The 20,664-nt window shown below is 36.6% G+C and overlaps 1 long non-coding RNA gene across 1 annotated transcript; it reads right to left on the reverse strand.

Moving 5' to 3' along the window:
* Positions 1–6,281: 6,281 nt before the first annotated feature.
* Positions 6,282–16,776, reverse strand: LOC127841831 (uncharacterized). The gene is made up of 3 exons (XR_008031350.1): positions 16,654–16,776; positions 8,831–8,879; positions 6,282–6,678 (listed from the first exon to the last, which is right to left on the reverse strand). It is a non-coding gene; the product is annotated as an uncharacterized LOC127841831 (long non-coding RNA).
* Between the last annotated feature and the right edge of the window lie 3,888 nt (positions 16,777–20,664).

The following is a 20,664-nucleotide window of genomic DNA, read 5'->3' on the forward strand; positions in this document are numbered from 1 at the left end:
GTCAAGGTCACAGTGACTCGAAATAGTAAAATGGTTTCCGGATGATAATTCAAGAATGCTTAGGCCTAGCATCATGAAACTTCATAGGTAAATTACTGGCATATGACCCCTATTGGTTCTCAGGTCACTAGGTCAAAGGTTACAGTGACTCAAAACAGTAAAATGAATTATGGATGATAACTCAAGAATGCTTGCGCCTAGGATCATGAAACTTCATAGGAACATTAATCATGACTGGCAGATGACTCCTATTGATTTTCCGGTCACTAGGTCAAAGGTAAATTTCACCGTTACTCGAAACAGTAAAATTGCTTCATGATGATAACTCAAGAATGCTTACGCCTAGGACCATGAAACTTCATAGGTACATTGATAATGACTGGCAAATGACCCCCTTCATAGGTACATTGATAATGACTGGCAGAGGACCCCTATTGATTTTTAGGTCACTAGGTCAAAGATTAAGGTCATAGTGACTCAAAACAGTTTAATGGTTTCCTGTTGATAGCTCAAGAATACTTAGGTCTATGATCATGAAACTTCTCAAGTACATTGATCATGACTGGCAGATGACCCCTATTGATTTTCAGGTCACTAGGTCAAAAGTCAAGTTCACAGTGACTAAAAACGTATTCACAATGGCTGCCACTACAACTGACAGCCCATATTGGGGCATGCATGTTTTACAAACAGCCCTTGTTCTGTGTTAAAAGTATGTGCACGTCTGCGTTAAATAAATAAGTTCACATTTGAAATAAAGCTAAAAATGTGTATTGTTGTTATTAGTAATTTGAACCGAATTGCTCTGTGGGAAGTAAAAGTACTATCAACCAGACCTAAATATGTGGGTAATCAAAGAGCACGAGAAAAGATGAAAATTAAGTTAGCTCAACCATTTTAAGCAATATTACTGGGTCACACTTTTTACGGTGCAAAATATGAAGGGTCCCTAGACTAAGATGATTACTTACACGAGGAGTGTCCAATTCATTGCTGCCGCATGTTCATATCAGTAACGAATTAACGCTTGTTTCGTTAAAGCAAGTCGTATATTCACGTTTATAAATATTTAAATAGAAATAAAAAGGTTTAATTGTCGCATATCCACCACACGATGTGTTTCTTATAAAGTGCACGTATATTCAAACCGAACAATTTTGTACTTAGATAAAAATATACTACATGTGATCATATGTGGCCTAAGAAGGCTTATTATGAATTTATTATATCGCCATCGCAATGAGATGTAAATAGTTCATACATGCACAGTGTTCTTTCAACACAACCAAATCACACTTATAGTCGTGTCTTGTGAAAATAGGTCTTGATGCGTATGCGGCCGGCGTAACTCAAACACGGTCTGCGCAATTTCGCAGTGATTGTTGTTTGATTAAAAACGTGCATAAAGAAGTCCGGATTTCCGCAGTGATTTAACCAATGCTGTGAGTGATTTCTCTGAAATCAATAATTAAAATATTCTGATGCATTCATTCGGGTCTACAAGCGTGAAATTTCCCCATCATTAATTGTTTGTTGATAAAGGTTATTCAATGTGAAAAGCTTGGTAAGACAGCTACGCCGAACAACCGAACTAGCATTCATTAATTTGATCAAAATATACACACAGCAGAATGATTGTGTTTCTTACATGGCTTTTAGAAGAACAGACCATGCAGGCGAGCAGTGAACAATATGATAAGGTTTAGTTGCCCTAACCCTCTATACCCTTGGTATGACTTGTGAGTGTTAAACTGATGTGCTACAGCATCACTTAAATACGAACAAACGATAGTCAGGTATACCCGCATAATGACATATAGAATATAACTGGGTAGATACTTCCGGGCAAATTTGAGCCTGGGATAGTCGGTTATACCCGCTCTGTGAAATTAGGAATATAACAGGTTTGATATAGCATTAACAGTACGTACTTGGGGGTTATAGGAAATACCCGCTATATGACTATCTTGTATATAACTAAATGACGTCAAAAAAAATACAACTGATGTGATACGGCATTACTTATACGAGCATAGGGTAGTAAGGTAGAACTCGCCTCCTACAAAAATGACCTGATTCGATTTGCTTTGAGTGTTTATGTGCCCATTGTGATTTTCCATACACCCTGAGAAATTTCCATACACCCGGAGTAATCGGTTGAGATATAATAGTTACACAGTTAATAACTGATTGTGTATAGGATATACACCCTCAGTTCCCTTCTCGAGCTTCGCTCTCATTCACCATCAGTTACAAACAGTGTAACTAATACGGTATTACTTATACCAGCATGTGGTAGTAGTATATACCGCTATATAACTCGCTAGTATAGTACCGGTTTGATACGGCATTACTTATATACGAGCATTGGGTAGTAGGATATATCCGGTATATAATTCGCTAGTATAGTACCGGCTGGATACGGCATAACTTATATACGAGCATGGGGTAGTAGTATATACCCGCTATGACTCGCTAGTATAGTACTGGCTTGATACGGCATTACTTATATACGAGCATGGGGAAGTAGGATATACTAGTACCGGTATATAACTCGCTAGCATAGAACTGGCTTGATACGGCATTACCGGGGTACTAATATACGAGCATGGGGAAGTAATATATACCCGCTATGAATCGCTAGTATAGTACTGGCTTGATACGGCATTACTTATATACAAGCATGGGGAAGTAAGATATACCCGGTATATGACTCGCTAGAATAGTACTGGCTTGATACGGCATTACCAGGGTACTTATATACGTGCATGGGGAAGTAGGATATACCCGCTATATAACTCGCTAGTATAGTACCGGCTTGATACGGCATTACTTATATACGAGCATGGGGTAGTAGGATATACCAGGTATATAACTCGCTAGTATAGTACTGGCTTGGTATGGCATTACTTACATACAGGCATGGGGTAGTAGGATATACCCGGTATATAACTCGCTAGTATAGTACCGGCTTGATACGGCATTACTTATATACGAGCATGGGGTAGTAGGAAATACCCGGTATATAACTCGCTAGTATAGTACTGGCTTGATACGGCATTACTTATATAAAGGCATGGGGTAGTAGGATATACCCGGTATATGACTCGCTAGTATAGTACTGGCTTGATACGGCATTGCTTATATACGAGCATGGGGTAGTTGGGTATACCCGGTATATGACTCGCTAGTATAGTACTGGCTTGGTACGGCATTACTTACATACGAGCATGGGGTAGTAGTATATACCCGCTATGACTCGCTTGTATAGTACTGGCTTGATACGGCAATACTAATATACGAGCATGGGGTAGTAGGATATATCCGGTATATGACTTGCTAGTATATTATTGGCTTGATACGGCATTACTTATATACGAGCATAGGGTAGTAGGATATACCCGCTATGACTTGCTAGTATAGTACTGGCTTGATACGGCATTACTAATATACGAGCATGGGGTAGTAGGATATATCCGGTATATGACTCGCTAGTATAGTACCGGCTTGATACGGCATTACTTATATACGAGCATGGGGTAGTAGGATATACCCGCTATATAACTCGCTAGTATAGTACTGGCTTGATACGGCATTACTTATATACGAGCATGGGGTAGTAGGATATACCCGGCATAAGACTCGTTAGTATAGTACTGGCTTGATACGGCATTACTTATATAAGACCATGGGGTAGTAGGGTATACCCGGTATATGACTCGCTAGTATATTACTTGCTTGATACGGCATTACTTATATACAAGCATGGGGTAGTAGGATATACCCGGTATATGGCTCCCTAGAATAGAACTGGCTTGATACGGCATTACTTATATACGAGCACGGGGTAGAAGGGTATACCCGGTATATGACTCGCTAGTATAGTACTGGCTTGATACGGTATTACTTGTATACGAGGATGGGGTAGTAGGATATACCCGCTATGTAACTCGCTAGTACACTACTGGCTTGAAACGGCATTACTTATATACCAGCATGGGTAGTAGGATTTACCCGGTATATGACTCGCTAGTATAGTACTGGCTTGATACGGCATTACTTATATACGAGCATGGGGAAGTAGGATATATATGATACATGACTCGCTAGTATAGTACTGGCTTGATACGGCATTACTTATATTCGAGCATGTGGTAGTAGGATATACCCGGTATATAACTCGCTAGTATAGAATTGGCTTGATACGGCATTACTTATGTACGAGCATGGGGTAGTAGTATATACAATGGCTGTTTGTAAAACATGCATGCCCCCCATATGGGATGTCAGTTGTAGTGGCAGCCATTGTGTGAATACCTTTTTTGTCACTGTGACCTTTGACCTAGTGACCTGAAAATCAATAGGGGTCATCTGCCAGTCATGATCAATGTTTCTATGAAGTTACATGATCCTTAGTTTCATGATCCTAGGCCTAAGCATTCTTGAGTTACCATCTTGAAACCATTTTATTATTTGGAGTATCTGTGACCTTGACCTAGTAACCTGAAAATCAAGATGGGTCATCTGCCAGTCATGATCAATGTACCAATGAAGTTTCATGATCCTAGGCCTAAGCGTTCTCAAGTTACCATCTGGTGGACGGACCGACCGACCGACATGTGGAAAACAATATACCCCCTCTTCTTTGAAGGGGTGCATACTTAGAGAGCGGACACCATGCTCAAAGTTTAAAACGCACTAAGTGACCCCTAGATTTTGACCCGGCATGACCCATATTCGAACTTGACCTAGACATCATCTAGATACAACATCTGACCAAGTTTGGTGAAGATCGGGTAAAAACAACTTGAATTAGAGAGCAGACACTTAATACGGACCGACAGACAAGACAGGCAGACGGACCGACAAACAAGCTCACTCCTATATACACCACTAAACTTCGTTTGTGGGGGTATAAAAATGTATTAATAATGCTACTGGCATTTCATTTTTGTGTATTTTAGTCTTATATACAATATGTATAGTTTCTTATAAGTGCATTCTTCCAATTTACTATTCATGACACTTAACTTTTACGTTATAAACAACTACTTTCAGATCATTTGCCGTAATTTGTAACTGAACGAGCAAAGAAAAAAATCTTACGTTTTGAATAACTAATAAATCCTTCCAACAATAAGCATTTTTCCTTGTGACTTGACTTTCACTGGGAATCAAACCCAGATCTCCTACTTACTTAGTAAGTCGGCATGTTTTCTTTACACCATGAAAGCGATAAGTTGAAGAAAAAAGCTAATCATTATGTACACAAAATATATTTAACGGATAAAATTTTTAGAAGTCTTTTTCCTACAAGTCTGTATTAACCATTTGACCCCCATGGCATGGCCAGTTTTATGATGACACAATTGTGTTTAGTTTTACTACATTTACACGATGCTATGCTGAATACCAAATATCTATGCAGTCAGATTCATAGATAATTTTCGACTTTATACATATAAGGAAAACAAGATACTACAAAGCAGGGTTAATAGAATTTGGACTTGCTCACATTTTCGCAAATGACAATTTTCCAAAACAATCAAATAATAAAACAAGAGCCCTAAGGTGCTCAAATGTGACCAGAAGGAACTAAACTATTCTGAGAGGGTGTAGTTTAGAATAATAAATGTACTTGATGAAAAATATGTAATTTGTAGGCAAATAATCATTTATAAACTTGACTTTGCTTAACATTACAGCAAATGTTTTGACAAACTTTTAAAAAAGGATCTCAATTTTAAATGCAACTTTCAGTGTTTACAAGCTTTTTTTAATTTGACATTTTGACCCACTTTTTGACGTTATGTGATCCAGTTTGAAAGTCAGCTGAGATTACATTTTGCAAAATGCTCTTATCATCTTTCATGAAAAATGCATATAAAAAGGGCCAATTGTGTCTAGCGATTTAAGAAAAACTGTCATGTCCACTTGCAGCCATGTAAGTCTACAAACTGGAACCAGTTACAAACTCGACAACTGAGCTATCATTAGAATAAATATTGTGACCAAAATTTCTGAAGATATGGCTAAAAATGTCACTTCTAGAGAGTTTACAAGGTTTCATTATAGCCATATAAAGACAATTGCCTCGCGCTCGTGTGGATATGTTTTTTGCATAGACATACAAATTTCGAAACTGGACTGAGCCATCATTTGAACAAATATTCGACCAAAATGCATGAAGATTGGAAAAAAACAGTGACTTCACTGGTGTTCAAAAGGTTTCACTATAGCTATATAAGGAAAACTGCCCAGCCCTGTTGCATACGGTCATTTATAAAGTTCCACAACTGTTGTCGTACGTTAAACAGTTTTCTACATAGTAATTTCCCACTATTTTTTCCATCAGTGCAGCTTATGATCAACAGTTAACTAGTCACTTCCACTTTAAGCCTATCCACTGTAAACACAAGGTCTACTGTTTTGACCTTTTATACTTTTTCTTTCTTATTGCTTTTGAAATATCATCTTATATATAATGTTATAATGTTCGCATGTATCTCCAATTATATTCTACAACACCAGTTCAATACATTGAGCTGTACACTATAAATGTAGAGTGTAAAATATGATGATAACATTTCTCATCTCTTCTTCTTGTCAATCACTCAAATGGAAACACTGGCCCCTGTGGTACACATTCTTTTTGATCAGCATGTTTTGTCTGCCAAACTGAAAAAATAATAATCACAAATAAACATTTAAAGAGAAGTGTTATGCCCCCACACTAATCTTTAGTTTCAAAACAATTGTAATGTCCAAACAAAATTAAACTAAAATACCAAAGTGTGCAAGTTTAAATGCTTTTTACTTTGAGCTAATAGAGAGAGTTATACAGACAACAAGATATTTGCACATGGTGAATACTTGTGTTATTTGTATAAGGCATTACCATGATATAGTCTGAGCAGGTTGTAGGACGCAATGCATGCCTCTCCAACCGCTCAGCTATTGTGACTGCTAGATGATGATTTCAGCTGAGGAGCTAAACAAAAATGAGCAAGCACCATAGTTCTGCAAAATGTGGGCTCATACATAATTTATTCCTTTCAGATGCCATGTTTCCAATGTTGACTAGAAATGGCGCGGCAGAGGCCGACGCGTATCCCCACGCCGCATGTTTGACCCAGGGGCGCCCCAGGGTTGGTAATGAGGCCATGCATATTTGAGATTGACCGTATTGTCATAAGAGAAGTTCAGTATCAATTAGAAGTGAATCAATGTAGAAATGAAGAAATTATAGTAAAAGGCAATTTTGGGTGGGCGTGGCATATGTGGGCGGGCACCCCAGGGTCGGTAATGGGGCCATACATGGTTGAGATTGACCGTATTGTCATAAGAGAGGTTCAGTATCAATTTGAAGTAAATGGGTGAAGAACTTTTAAAGTGATCGAAGGATCCAGAAAAGTGTCAGATTGACAGACACAGAGCGCAAACCATAAGTCCCTCCCCTTTTTCAAGGGTAAGAAACTAACAAGTTTTGATGATAATGTAAAAAATAATGGTCAAAACAAGAAACTGATTAAAATACGAAGTTAGGTCGCCCAAAGGGTGTTCTCATTAATGTAAATGCACAAACAGGGATTTCAGATATTAAAGGGGTCAAGAACATGGATAATTAATAAACCCTCACGTTAATCTCATGTGAATTGCCAGCATTAAATTCTTACGTTCACCTACCATTCTAACATAAAGAGTGTCTTGGTTTGGGTCAAGCTTTCGTATATCGTTTGTAGGCATGGTGTAATATCTGTGATATTTTAGGAATAAAATTAACATAAACACAAAACTGAACCAAATTTGCACCTTTCTAGGTATCTTTGACCTTTGACCTTGAAGGATGACCTTGACCTTTCACCATGAGATACACATGCATGCCAAATATGAAGTTGCTATCTTCAATATTACAAAAGTTATGGCAAAATGTTAAAGTTGGAGAAAACAAACCAACAGACAAGGCAAAAACTATAGTTCCCCACTATTGTTCATTCCAACGCTCACGGACACTGGAACCCCGGGGAGAGTAGGAAAGCTCCACTATATATATTTCATATATAATAGTCGAGCTTAAAACCCTATTTTACTAAGATTCAAGGGCCATAACTCAGGGGTGTCTGGGTCTATTTTGCCCATTATCTAACTTGACTTAGATATTATTGCCTTACACATTTTCATGAAGTTTGATGAAGATCTGATGACAATTGCTTGACTTATTGAGCGGAAAATAATCCGAACGGACTGACAGACGGACTTACTAACTAACAGACGGACAGACTAACTAACTAAAGGACGGAGCGATTTTAATATGCCCCCAAAATCGCTGGTTCGAGGGCATAAAAATGATATTGTATAAAATGTATTGAATTTCTTAAACTGTATGAGCTGTTATATGTAATTTCCATTTTACATTATCATTACATCTTCTCACGCTAGATTGGAAGGCTCTGAACCGTTATATACAGACAGATCAATTCCTAGTTTATCTTCAAGGGATAAGAAGATGTCTTGAAATCACTATGAACTGTTCATCAATTAAAATACTGTATGAAATTAATGACAAAATTATGGTCCAAACAAACTTCAGGTTTAAAACACAATAAGTGACCCCATGACCTAGTTTTTGACCCGGCATGATCCATATTCAAACTTGACCTATACATCATCTAGATACAACTTGTGACCAAGTTTAGGTGAAGATCTGATGAAATTTCGGGACAGACCGACGGACCGACAAAGTGGTTCCTATATAGCCCCAAATAACAATGGTAATGGGGGTATAAAAAGATAGTATTACCAGCAGTTGGTTTCAATGGAAATTTCTTACCAGACAAGAAGTTTGATGCAAATTGTTGTGAGGAGAAACTGGAAAATATCTGAAAAAAAAGTCTTATATAATTTGAAGCACTATATTGTTAAGTCAAATTTTAATATTTGATAATCATAATACTGCTAGCTGTCTGATTACAGAGGAGTCTTCACAACATAATGCGTTAACAGTTTTCCTGCAATAAGCAAACAGGACAAAATCAACAACACGAGTATTTATTATTTATTCAGAGACAAAGATTATCCATCCATGTCTTTGGAAATAAACAAAGGGCATTGAACAATTATTTTGGCCTCATTTTAGCCATGTTGATAAATATAATGGGTCAAAATGCTTGGTGTGTTACAAGTGAAACACCATCAAAACCAGTGCTCCAGCTTGGCATGAATGAAAGGGCGCAGCACCCTGCCATTCAAAGATTCCAACATGTCCACCTTGGACACCCTTAATGCCCTTCGATGAAAATGCCGAGTTGGGAACAATTAATAGTGAGTTACAGTTGTAAGATCGTACGCGAATATCATTTGCCATTTAAAAGGAATCATGATGTTCAAACTTAACCTTTGACCTAGAAGTTGGCAAAGGGTTTGTTTTTAGTTGGTCGCATTTTAGAATTTACAGAGCATATTTTGCAAATCAGTGTGTGCTTAGAAGCCTTAGCTACGGAAAGAACCGCAACTCAATTTGCTAAGAACGATCACCAATGCCTGTCTGCAGCAGACGACAAATGATTCTGCTCTAGCAGTGAGTTACAGTTGTCAGATCGTACGCGAATATCATTTGCCATTTAAAAGGAATCATGATGTTCAAACTTAACCTTTGACCTAGGAGTTGGCAAAGGGTTTGTTTTTAGTTGGTCGCATTTAAGAATTTACAGAGGATATTTTGCAAATCTGTGTGTGCTTAGAAGCCTTAGCTACGGAAAGAACCGCAACTCAATTTGCTAAGAACGATCACCACTGCCTGTCTGCAGCACACGACAAATGATTATGCTCTAGCAGTGAGTGTATATACCAGCTTGTAAGACGACTTTGGCCAGACTAGTGTTTATCATTTAAATCTGTACGTATTTGTACCATTTTTGACCTCATCCAAGATATCATTGGGGCAAATCTTCTGACAAAGTTTCATGATGATCAGACAATAAATGTGGCCTCTAGAAAAAATGCAGAGCCCACTGGCAGCCATGTTTTTCAACCAATCAGCATAATTTATTAACTCGTCCAAGATATTATTGGGATGAATCTTCTGAACATTTTTCATGTACATCGGAAATAAAAGTGGCCTCTATAGTGTTAACAAGACTTTACTATAGCCATATAATAAAAAAAATGCCCCGCCCCCTGGAAGTCGTGTTTTCCAAGCAAATGTAACCATTTTCAAACTCTTTCAAGATATCATTCAGACCAATATTCTGACCAAATTTCACGAAGCTTTGACAATAAATGTGGCCTCGAAAGTGTTAACAAGGTTTTACTAAAGCCCTATAAGGAAAAATGCCCCGCCCCCTGGTGGCCATGTTTTTATAGCAATCATACCCATTTTCGAACTCATTCAAGACATCATTGGGACAAATCTTCTGACCAAGTTTCATAAAGATCAGACAATAAATGTGGCCTCTAGAATGTTAACAAGGTTTTACTACAGCCATTGAAGGAAAAATGCCCTGCCCCCTGGCAGCCATGTTTTTTAACCAATCATCATTTTTGAACTCGTCCAAGATATCATTGGGATGAATCTTCTGACCATGTTTCATGAAGATCGGACAATAAATGTGGCCTCTAGAGTGTTAACAAGATTTTATTATAGCCATTTATAGCCATATTAGGAAAAATGCCCCGCCCTTTGGCAGCCATGTTTTTCAAGCAAGCAAAACCATTTTCAAACTCATCCAAGATATCATTGAGACCAATCTTCTGACGAAATTTCACGAAAATTGGACAATGCGGCCTCTAGAGTGTTCACACTGTTTTACTAAAGCTATGTATAACCATATAGGGACCATATATAAACATATAAGGAAAAATGCCCGCCCCCTGGTGGGCATGTTTTTAAAGCAACCAAAACCATTTTCAACCTCATCCAAGATATCATTGGAAAAATGTTCTGACCAAGCTGCATGAAAATCTGACAATAAATGTGGCCTCTAGAGTGTTAACAAGGTTTACTATAGCCATAAAAGGAAAATGCCCCACCTCAACCAACCGGCGTCATTTTAAAACTTGTCAAAGATATTATTGGGTTGAATCTTCTGACAAAGTTTCATGAAGATCGGACAATGAAAGTGACCTCTAGATTATTAACAAGATTTTACTATAGCAATATAAGGATAAATGCCCCGTCCCTTGGCAGCCATGTTTTCCAAGCAAACGTATCCATGTTCTCATCCAAGAAATTATTGCGACCGATCTTCCGACCAAATTTCATGGAGATTGGACAATAAATGCTGCCTCTAGAGTGTCAACAATGCAAATGTTGACGCTGTACAACGCAGGACGGACAAAAGGTGATTACAAAAGCTCACCATGAGCACATTGTGCTGAGGTGAGCTAAACAAGAGCTGTCAGAGGACAGCGCGCTCGACTATTCGAGTGCTTGACAGTATAACGTAAGCCATCATGGGGTAATTGTTCATATTCAATCATTTATAAGGCAATCTTTCCAAAAAAAAAATGAAGGGGGATAAGAGGGGTATATACTGTGTCATTTATTAGATGATCTATCAAAAATTAAAAAAAGGAAAAATATATAAAAAATTGGGTGGGGGAAGAGGGGAGCAGGGATTCTGGGTTGGGGCGTGGGGTATTGTTTAGGTGGAATCCATTGTGGTACTCAGGTAAGTGTTGTTTTGTCAAAGTATTAATAAAATCTGTTCATAAATAAAGAAGCTATGGCAATGTAACTCAAGTAATATGCATATAATAATGGAAAAAGGGCCATTATTCTTACAAAATGCTTGATACAGTTGTCTGCTCTTCTTTATAGATTGGGGTCATGTTGGTAAATAAGTTTGCAAAATATGAAAGCAATATGTCAAGGGACATTGAAAATATTTTAAGTGGTACGCAAACTTCAACATAGATTTATCAATAATATGAATATTCTAAATGGTAAAGGGGCCATAATTATTACAAAATGCTTGATAGAGTTGTCTGCTCTTGTTCATAGGTTGGGGTCATGTTGGTAAAGAAGAACGCAAAATATGAAAGCAATATGTCAAGGGACATTCAAAATATTTGGGGTAGTACACAAACTTTAACATTTGCTGCATTTTCTAAGTGGAAAAGGGGCCATAATTATTACAAAGTGCTTGATAGAGTTGTCCGCTCTTGTTTATAGGTTGGGGTCATTTTGGTAAAGAAGAATGCAAAATATGAAAGCAATTTGTCAAGGGACATTGAAAATATTTTGGGTAGTAAACAAACTTTAACATTTGCTGCATTTTCTAAGTGGAAAAGGGGCCATAATTATTACAAAATGCTTGATAGAGTTGTCTGCTCTTGTTTATAGGTCGGGGTCATGTTGGTTAAGAAGTATGCAACATATGAAAGAAATTTGTCAAGGGACATTGAAAATATTTGGGGTAGTATGCAAACTTTTAACATTTGCATGCTCACGCTAACGCAAATGCTAAGGCTAACGCCAACGCCGGGTGAGTAGAATTGCTCCACTATATAGATTTCATATATAATAGTCGAGCTAAAAAGGGTTTTTCTGTAAACAAATTAAAAACTCAACAGGCCTTTTTTATTATTAAATATGCTTGTTTCCATATATCATTTAAGGCCCTAAAATCATTCAGGATATAATTTTGTAAAACGAACTTTGAACATTTTTTACAGAAATAAAATGATCTTAAAGTTCTCTGCAATTCAAAGTAATTTTACACACGAGATATTAAAAAAAAAGTGTTAACTTGTCCAGGCTATTCGGCCCAGGCTATTCGGAAAATCTTGATATTATATATATGTATATATATATATATATATATATATATATATATATATATATATATATATATATATATATATATATATATATATATATATATATATATATATATATATATATATATATATATACAAGCGTTGCGGCGACATGATCGGAAAATATATATATACCTGTTTTGACCCTTGAGATCCTTATGACATGTTCATAATTCCCTAATAACTGTATGTAAAAAAAAGTAGTATTACCAGAAAATCGGGCTCAAAAGTTATTTCTTTTAAGAAAGGATGGTTGGTGGGAAACGTCTTCCGACGAAACTGAAAAACATCTAAAAGAAAGAGACGTCTTGTATAATTTGAAGCACTATTCATTTTAATACAATTGTGTTTTGACAGCCATAGTTCTGCTGAGCCTAAAAATTACAAGTAGGTCAACAAAACACAAAATGAAAACCAATGATTGCATCACCAAGTCTTCTACATATCCAATTAATAAAATTAATATTTATATATAGATGGTTTGATACATGACACAACATCAGGGGTGACAAATGTCCCAAATTTGAAATCCTTATGATAAAGTCTGGAGTATGAGGCCGTAGGTCCCTTACAGGTAGAGTCCCCCAAAGCCATAGTTTATTGTTTATTATTTAGTCTTTTAGTTGCTATTTCTGGTGAGTAAAATGCAAAATAGTATAAGCCAGACCACCAGTAACACTCGATGGGTAATTTGTCATTTTATATAAATGTTATAAAGAACATCGATAACAAGGGCTGTTTGTAAAACATGCATGCCCCCCATATGGGTTGTCCGTTGTAGTGGCAGCCATTGTGTGAATACGTTTTTTGTCACTGTGACCTTGACCTTTGACCTAGTGACCTGAAAATCATTAGGGGTCATCTGCGAGTCATGATCAATGTACCTATGAAGTGTCATGATCCTAGGCAAAAGCATTCTTGAGTGATACGCCGGAAACAATTTTACTGTTTCGGGTCACCGTGACCTTGACCTTTAACCTAATTACCAGAAAATCAATATGGGTCATCTGGGAGTCATGATAAATGTACCCATGAAATTTCATGATCCTAGGCGTAAGCGTTCTTGAGTTATCATCGGAAACCATATAACTACTTCGGGTCACCGTGACCTTGACCTTTGACCTAGTGACCTCAAAATCAATAGGGGTCATCAGCGAGTCATGATCAATCTACCCATGAAGTTTCATGATCCTAGGCATATGTGTTCTTGAGTTATTTTTTCCGAAAACCATTTTACTATTTCGGGTTACCATGACCTTGACCTTTGAGCTACTGACCTCAAAATCAATAGGGGGTCATCTGCGAGTCATGATCTATCTACCTATGAAGTTTTATGATCCTAGGCGTATGCGTTCTTGAGTTATCATCCGGAAACCATTTTACTATTTCGGGTCACTGTGACCTTGACCTAGTGACCTCAAAATCAATAGGGGTCATCTGCAAGTTATGATCAATCTACCTATGAATTTTCATGATCCTAGTCATATGCGCTCTTGAGTTGTCATCCGGAAACCATTTTACTATTTCGGGTCACCATGACCTTGACATTTGAACTAGTTACCTCAAAATCAATAAGGGTCATATGCGAGTCATGATCTATCTACCTATGAAGTTTCATGATCTTAGGCCTAAGCGTTCTTGAGTTATTATCCGGAAGCCACCTGGTGGACGGACAGTCAGACCGACCAACCGACATGTGTAAAGCAATATACCCCCTCTTCTTCGAACGGGGCATAAAAAATGTTAATCCACTAATCATACAGTAAAACAACTGTCCAAAAATATATCCAGATATGTCTTTTGCAAATGAAATAATATATGCACTTAGTTTGACAGCAGAAAATGGAAATTTAATGATGGGGGACATATGCTACATTTTGTATTTTGTAAGATTGTTTAAAATTAACCCCCTTTGTTTCAAAATAAATATATTTTTAGTTGTGGCGACCTTGACCTTGGAGATATTGACGTAATTCTAACGTGCGATACAAAGTCCCAAGATGGTGAACAAATATGCCAAATGATTTTTAAGGCTCACAATAATGACATAGTTTTGGCCCGGACAAGCTCATTTATGGCCATTTTTGACCTTTGAACTCAAAGTGTGACCTTGACCTTGGATATATAAACGTAATTCTTTTAAGCGACACACCCTCTAATAATGGTGAACAAATGTGCCAAATGATTTTAAATTCTCACCATGAACCACAACGTTATGGCCCGGACAAGCTTGTTCCGCCCGCCCGCCAGCCGACATTTACCAATCTAATAACCCGTTTTTTTCTTCATAAAACCTTGTTAAAAAAACCAGGAAAAATCCGTACTAAGCGAACATGCCCGGCATCATGCAAATGAAGCAATTACAATATTTGTTCACACCCCCTTAAAATAAATCATCGGATTTACACTGATCTAAAATTCAATCTTGAATGGCTCGAATCGGGATTTCATAATAATCCGGACAATTAACACACTTGCAACATGCATGGGTTGCTAAGTTACTAAATGTCCCACATATAACAAATTCAGAATTTTTTTACCATCCCACTCACACAAATAGCAATTGCAAGATGATGTCCATTACAAACCTGTTTGCTATCATTCTGACCTTTTTGTACTTCCATAGCATTTTAAATTTAATGTGATTAAAGTACAAACACCTTATTATAGAAGGTATACGTTAGATTATTTTGATTGCCATGAGTATTAATCCAACAGATTGGCTTTGTTTGTATGCCAATAGATAGAGCTTGCACATTCTTTTTCAATATGTGGTTATGGACAACTGTAAACATTACTTCATGTATTATAAGGGGCCTTTGCATGTTTTGGTAAATTGACAAAATAAAACAAGAGCTGATAGGATGACTTATGCCCCCTATAAATGCTTGATAGAAGCTATGATCTTTTTTCGAAACCTAAACACAGATTTCGAAACCTAAACGCGGACCCTAAGTTCACGGTCACAGCGATCTAAACTTGTGTGCGTATGGGAAGGCCTTGTCCATATACACATGCATACCAAATATGAAGGTTATATCTCAAGGGACATAGAAGTTATGAGCATTTGTCAAAACCTTAACGCAGATTTTGAAACCTAAACGCAGACCCTAACTTCAAGGTCAAGGTCACAGGGATAAAAATTTGTATTCGTATGGAAAGGCCTTGTCCATATGCACATGCATACCAAATATGCAAGTTATATCTCAAGGGACATAGAAGTTATGAGCATTTTTCGAAACCTAAACGCAAAGTGTGACGAAAAGACGGACCGACAGACGGACAGTCTGATAACTATATGCTCCCTTTTCTTTGAAAAGGGGCATAACAATTGTTTCAGACTGATTTAACTCGCACATTTTTGTTGCAGTTATGATATTTGTGAGAACACAGTTGTACTTAACATTAGAAACCTGAAAATGGTAAATCGTTGCAAAGCAAAACAATTGAATAATTTGGAGTTCTGTTGTCTTTTTTTGTTACACTACAAGCTTTGCTTATAGAAACTGAAAGTATGAAATATTGTATGAGCATGGATGGCCGTCTTAGCGTTAGACTTTTACTCCAGATGTCAGTGGTTCGAGCCCAGATGAGGATTACTTTTTCTTTTAATTTTTTCTTGTTTTTTTATTGAGCTTTTTAGAATAAATGTTTACATTTATAAATATAACGCATTTGATGACTAACTTCAATAAATGCCAAAATCTGTTATAAGGTCCCTTAAATACCAAGATGAGTATCAAGGAACCTGAATGAAACATTTTATTTTATTTCGGATATATACAGGACTGCTTATTGGAAACAAAAAGTTTGCCCGAATCTTTAATGACTTACAAAAATGTTTATCAAATCAAGTAGGTTCATTTATTCTTCGCCTGTTGTCCCATCTCGCCAACCAGCTTCCTCCAGGCTTGTCAGTTCCGGGCGAGTCTCTCCAGCTGCCCCCATTTTGGCCCATCTGCTTAGAATCTGTATTTGAAATCAAGTATGTTCGATGCCATTTAATGTGATTTAAAACACCATAATGAAAGACAAAATAACAGGTTTATTTCCATTCTATAATAATTACCAACAAGCAAATGCATTGAATTGATATCCCCCTCTAATTAGCTTCTGGACAAACAAGTGTTATATTTGACACTCAGGTAAAAAAGCATATTTTTAGGTTTGAAGGGCCATAACTCCGTTATTAACAGCTAGTGTACAATGCCATTTGGCATGCATCATCCTCCTATCCATATATATACTCATACCAAGTTTCAATGAAATCCGCCAAAGCACTTCCAAGATATGGCTCCCAACACAAAAGTGCCGGACGGACGGAAAGACGGGCGGACAAGGCCAAAACAATATCCCTACGCCTATTGCTCGGGGACAATAACATGAATGTAAATTAAAACCAGCACATATATAAATTGACTGCCTAGACGGGTGTATTAAATATAATTTAGGGCTGTACAATACTTAGTGATATATGAGAATATATTTACTTTTAGTAAATATAAATAAATTTAGTAGTTATATTTACACGCTTGTGACTGTGAGTTTATGCATGTAACTAAACTGCCTGTTTAATTTTATGACAGTTTTTTATTCCTGCCATAGAATTAAGATGTCACTTGCTCAATAACACATTTAAGCATGAGCTGTTTTTTAAATCTGCACACATAAGAAAACATTGAAAAAAAAAACACAAGAGGAGCATGTTTCCGAAAGTAAGTTACGTCCGAAATCAGGCAAGTTAAGAATGCGCGAAATTCACCAAAACATTGATTAAATATGGTTTAAACAGAATCATATGTAAAACGTGAATGATAAATTAAACATTATCCAACAAAAGCATGCAGCTTTAAGGTTCATGTAAAGTCCCAAAATGACCCCACATAGAAGAAATTTTAAAATATAAAAATGATCAGTAATGCCCAAAATAACTTAATGAAATTTACATATGGTTGCAATAATCACATTTGTATTCCATATATGTATACAATTAAAAAAACACTCACAAATATTAGTAATAATGTTATTATTAGCAAAAATATTGCAATGTATGGCAAATTCTCAATTTCATTAAAAAACACAAATGCACCAAATAAAAACACCAACAGTATATGCAAGTTATATGTAAGGTACTCCGAGCATTGAATTGCGTCAATACAGCCCTAAAACGACACTATGCGTATTTCAAAATGAACATGTCAATGCCATGAGTCGCTATTTATAGTTTTGGAAAAATACTAACTTTCCACGCGCATAGCATGCGATCAATAAGAGTTATGATCTTATAAAATAAAATTAATGAAAAAATATCATTTTCATAATATCTCCATAACAATGACACTTACTTGAAACGCACTATTTAAAAAGAGTCTTGATATAATTTATCTCTATATATTATATATATATGGTACATAATGGGTCAGATAAAGGTACATAAAGGGATGGTACATAAGGGGACTGGTACATAAAGGGTGACATCCTTAAAAATCAAACAAAGTTGAAACACATGATATATGTTAGTTTTACAACATACGATGACCACGGACTTGTACTTTGGACCAGACAATTAGAATACTTGAAATGGTTGAATGGCAAGTCTTGGAAACTGGTCATGAAACGTTAATGTGCATCTAGCTGTGTTGACAAAAAGTATTAACACTATTGGATAAATGCTAGCCACAAACTTGCTCCAAGAAACTTGACTTCGAAGATGATTGTGTTTTATGTCTTAAGCACTATAGCCATGAAAAACAAATCTGTATTGTTAGTTTCATAGAAATACTGCTGACGACAACTCGAACCATAGTTAGACGTTAAAAAACAAAGTTATAGCTATTACAGGGTGCCGCTACTACAGAACTTAGATATCCAAATTTTCCTTGTTCCTCTCCAATTCTCAGGACAGAGCGTTCATAACTTTGGTCTTAAATCGAGGCAATCTATAGATTAACTGCACTGCATACTTTATGTATCGGGTTCCTAAGTATTGGGCATGATTTGCACTTTGTTTTCCTTCAATTGACATCTGTCGATGGGCGCGGCAATTTTGCTTGAAAGAAGTCCGAAAACAAAATGGCGCCCACGTTATACCAGAGGCTTCCTTATGCAATAAAAAGCCGGTTGGATCCAGAGTGAAGGTTAGAATTAACTTAGGTTAATTTACACCATAAAATATCAAAATAAAAAAGGTAAATAACCATTTTGCATACTTAATTAGGTTATACTTCAGAATAAAGCTATTGTTTATCAATGGGGTGACTAATTACGCGAATCGGTAAAAAATCACATATTAACGGTGTAGCTCCGAGGTACATGTACCGGCGTATCACTCGGAAACTATTGAAATGAGTCAATATCTCATTTTCGAGCCATGTTTTTAATATCACATCAATATTTAAGTATCCGTCGTGTATTTTTAACATCAAAAAATAAAATTAAATAACTAGACCATAATAAACACCATAATAACGGACAACGATTACCGTCTGCAATTTCCTTCTTTGTTCATATCGTATGCAGTTTTCAACGTTATCTATATTGTATGCAAATTTCGTAAGCGTTTTAGTGAGACCCGTAATTTGACCTTGGAAATGCAAGTTGTAACAATCGATAAATGAGCGCATCATTTCAGTAGTATTAATGTTAATCTTATAACTTATAATCAATGATTTATTAATATTAGCACTGTCAGTGCTTTTTATTTCATGTTTTTTATTAAACGTTTTGGGGATGTAATTATCCAGTTTTAGTATTGACAAGTAACAACACATACCATTTGATATCAACATATATATTGATTTAACAATTCCAATTTACAGAATCAAAATACTGGTATCTCATAATTAAGATAAGCTGTTTATTGTTTCTAAAAGAAAGTTTGCAAAAGTGTATACACTACACACAATCATAAGCATGTAAATACAGACTATACACATAGCTGAACCCACATTAGAGGTATGACCGTTTTATCTTAATGGCCTCATCAATCTTACAAATGTGTTGCTTTCAGCCTGAGGCTGGGAGATTTGTCTCCTTCCACAGAATCAAGTTCTGGGTCGGTAATGCAAAACATGTCAGTTGTTGATTCTATGGGTATAATTTAATTACATGTTGGTCCTTCCGTCTGTCCGTCCATCAGATGGTTTTCGGATGATAACTCAAGAGCGCTTGGGCCTTGGATCATGAAACTTCATAGGTACATCGATCATGACTAGTAGATGACCCCTATTGATTTTGAGGTCACTAGGTCAAAGGTAAAGGTCACAGTTACTCGAAGTAGTATAATGGTTTTCGGATGATAACTCAAGAACGCTTACGCCTAGGATCATGAAACTTCATAGGTACATTGATCATGACTGGCAGATGACCCCTATTGATTTTCAGGTCACAAGGTCAACGGTCGAGGTCACAGTAACCCGAAATAGTAAAATGGTTTCCGGATGATAACTCAAGAAAGCTTATGCCTAGGATCATGAAACTTCATAGGTACATTAATCATGACTGGCAGATGACCCCTATTAATTTTCAGGTAACTAGGTCAAAGGTAAAGGTCACAGTGACTCGAAACAGTAAAATTGTATCCTGATGATAACTTACTTAAGAATAATTAGGCCTTAATCATGAATGGCCGATGACCCCTATTGACGTTCAGGTCACTAGGTCAAAGGTCACAGTGACAAAAAACGTATTCACACAATGGCTGTCACTACAACTGATAGCCCATATGGGGGGGATGCATGTTGTTTTTTTACAAATAGCCCTTTTTTATTTTGTCATTAAACCAATCTGTGTTTAATTAAATTCAATCATGTACACAGAATTATACATAAAGAAATGTTAATATTA

This window comes from Dreissena polymorpha, chromosome 8 (assembly GCF_020536995.1).
Source record: "Dreissena polymorpha isolate Duluth1 chromosome 8, UMN_Dpol_1.0, whole genome shotgun sequence".
NCBI lineage: Eukaryota > Metazoa > Mollusca > Bivalvia > Myida > Dreissenidae > Dreissena > Dreissena polymorpha.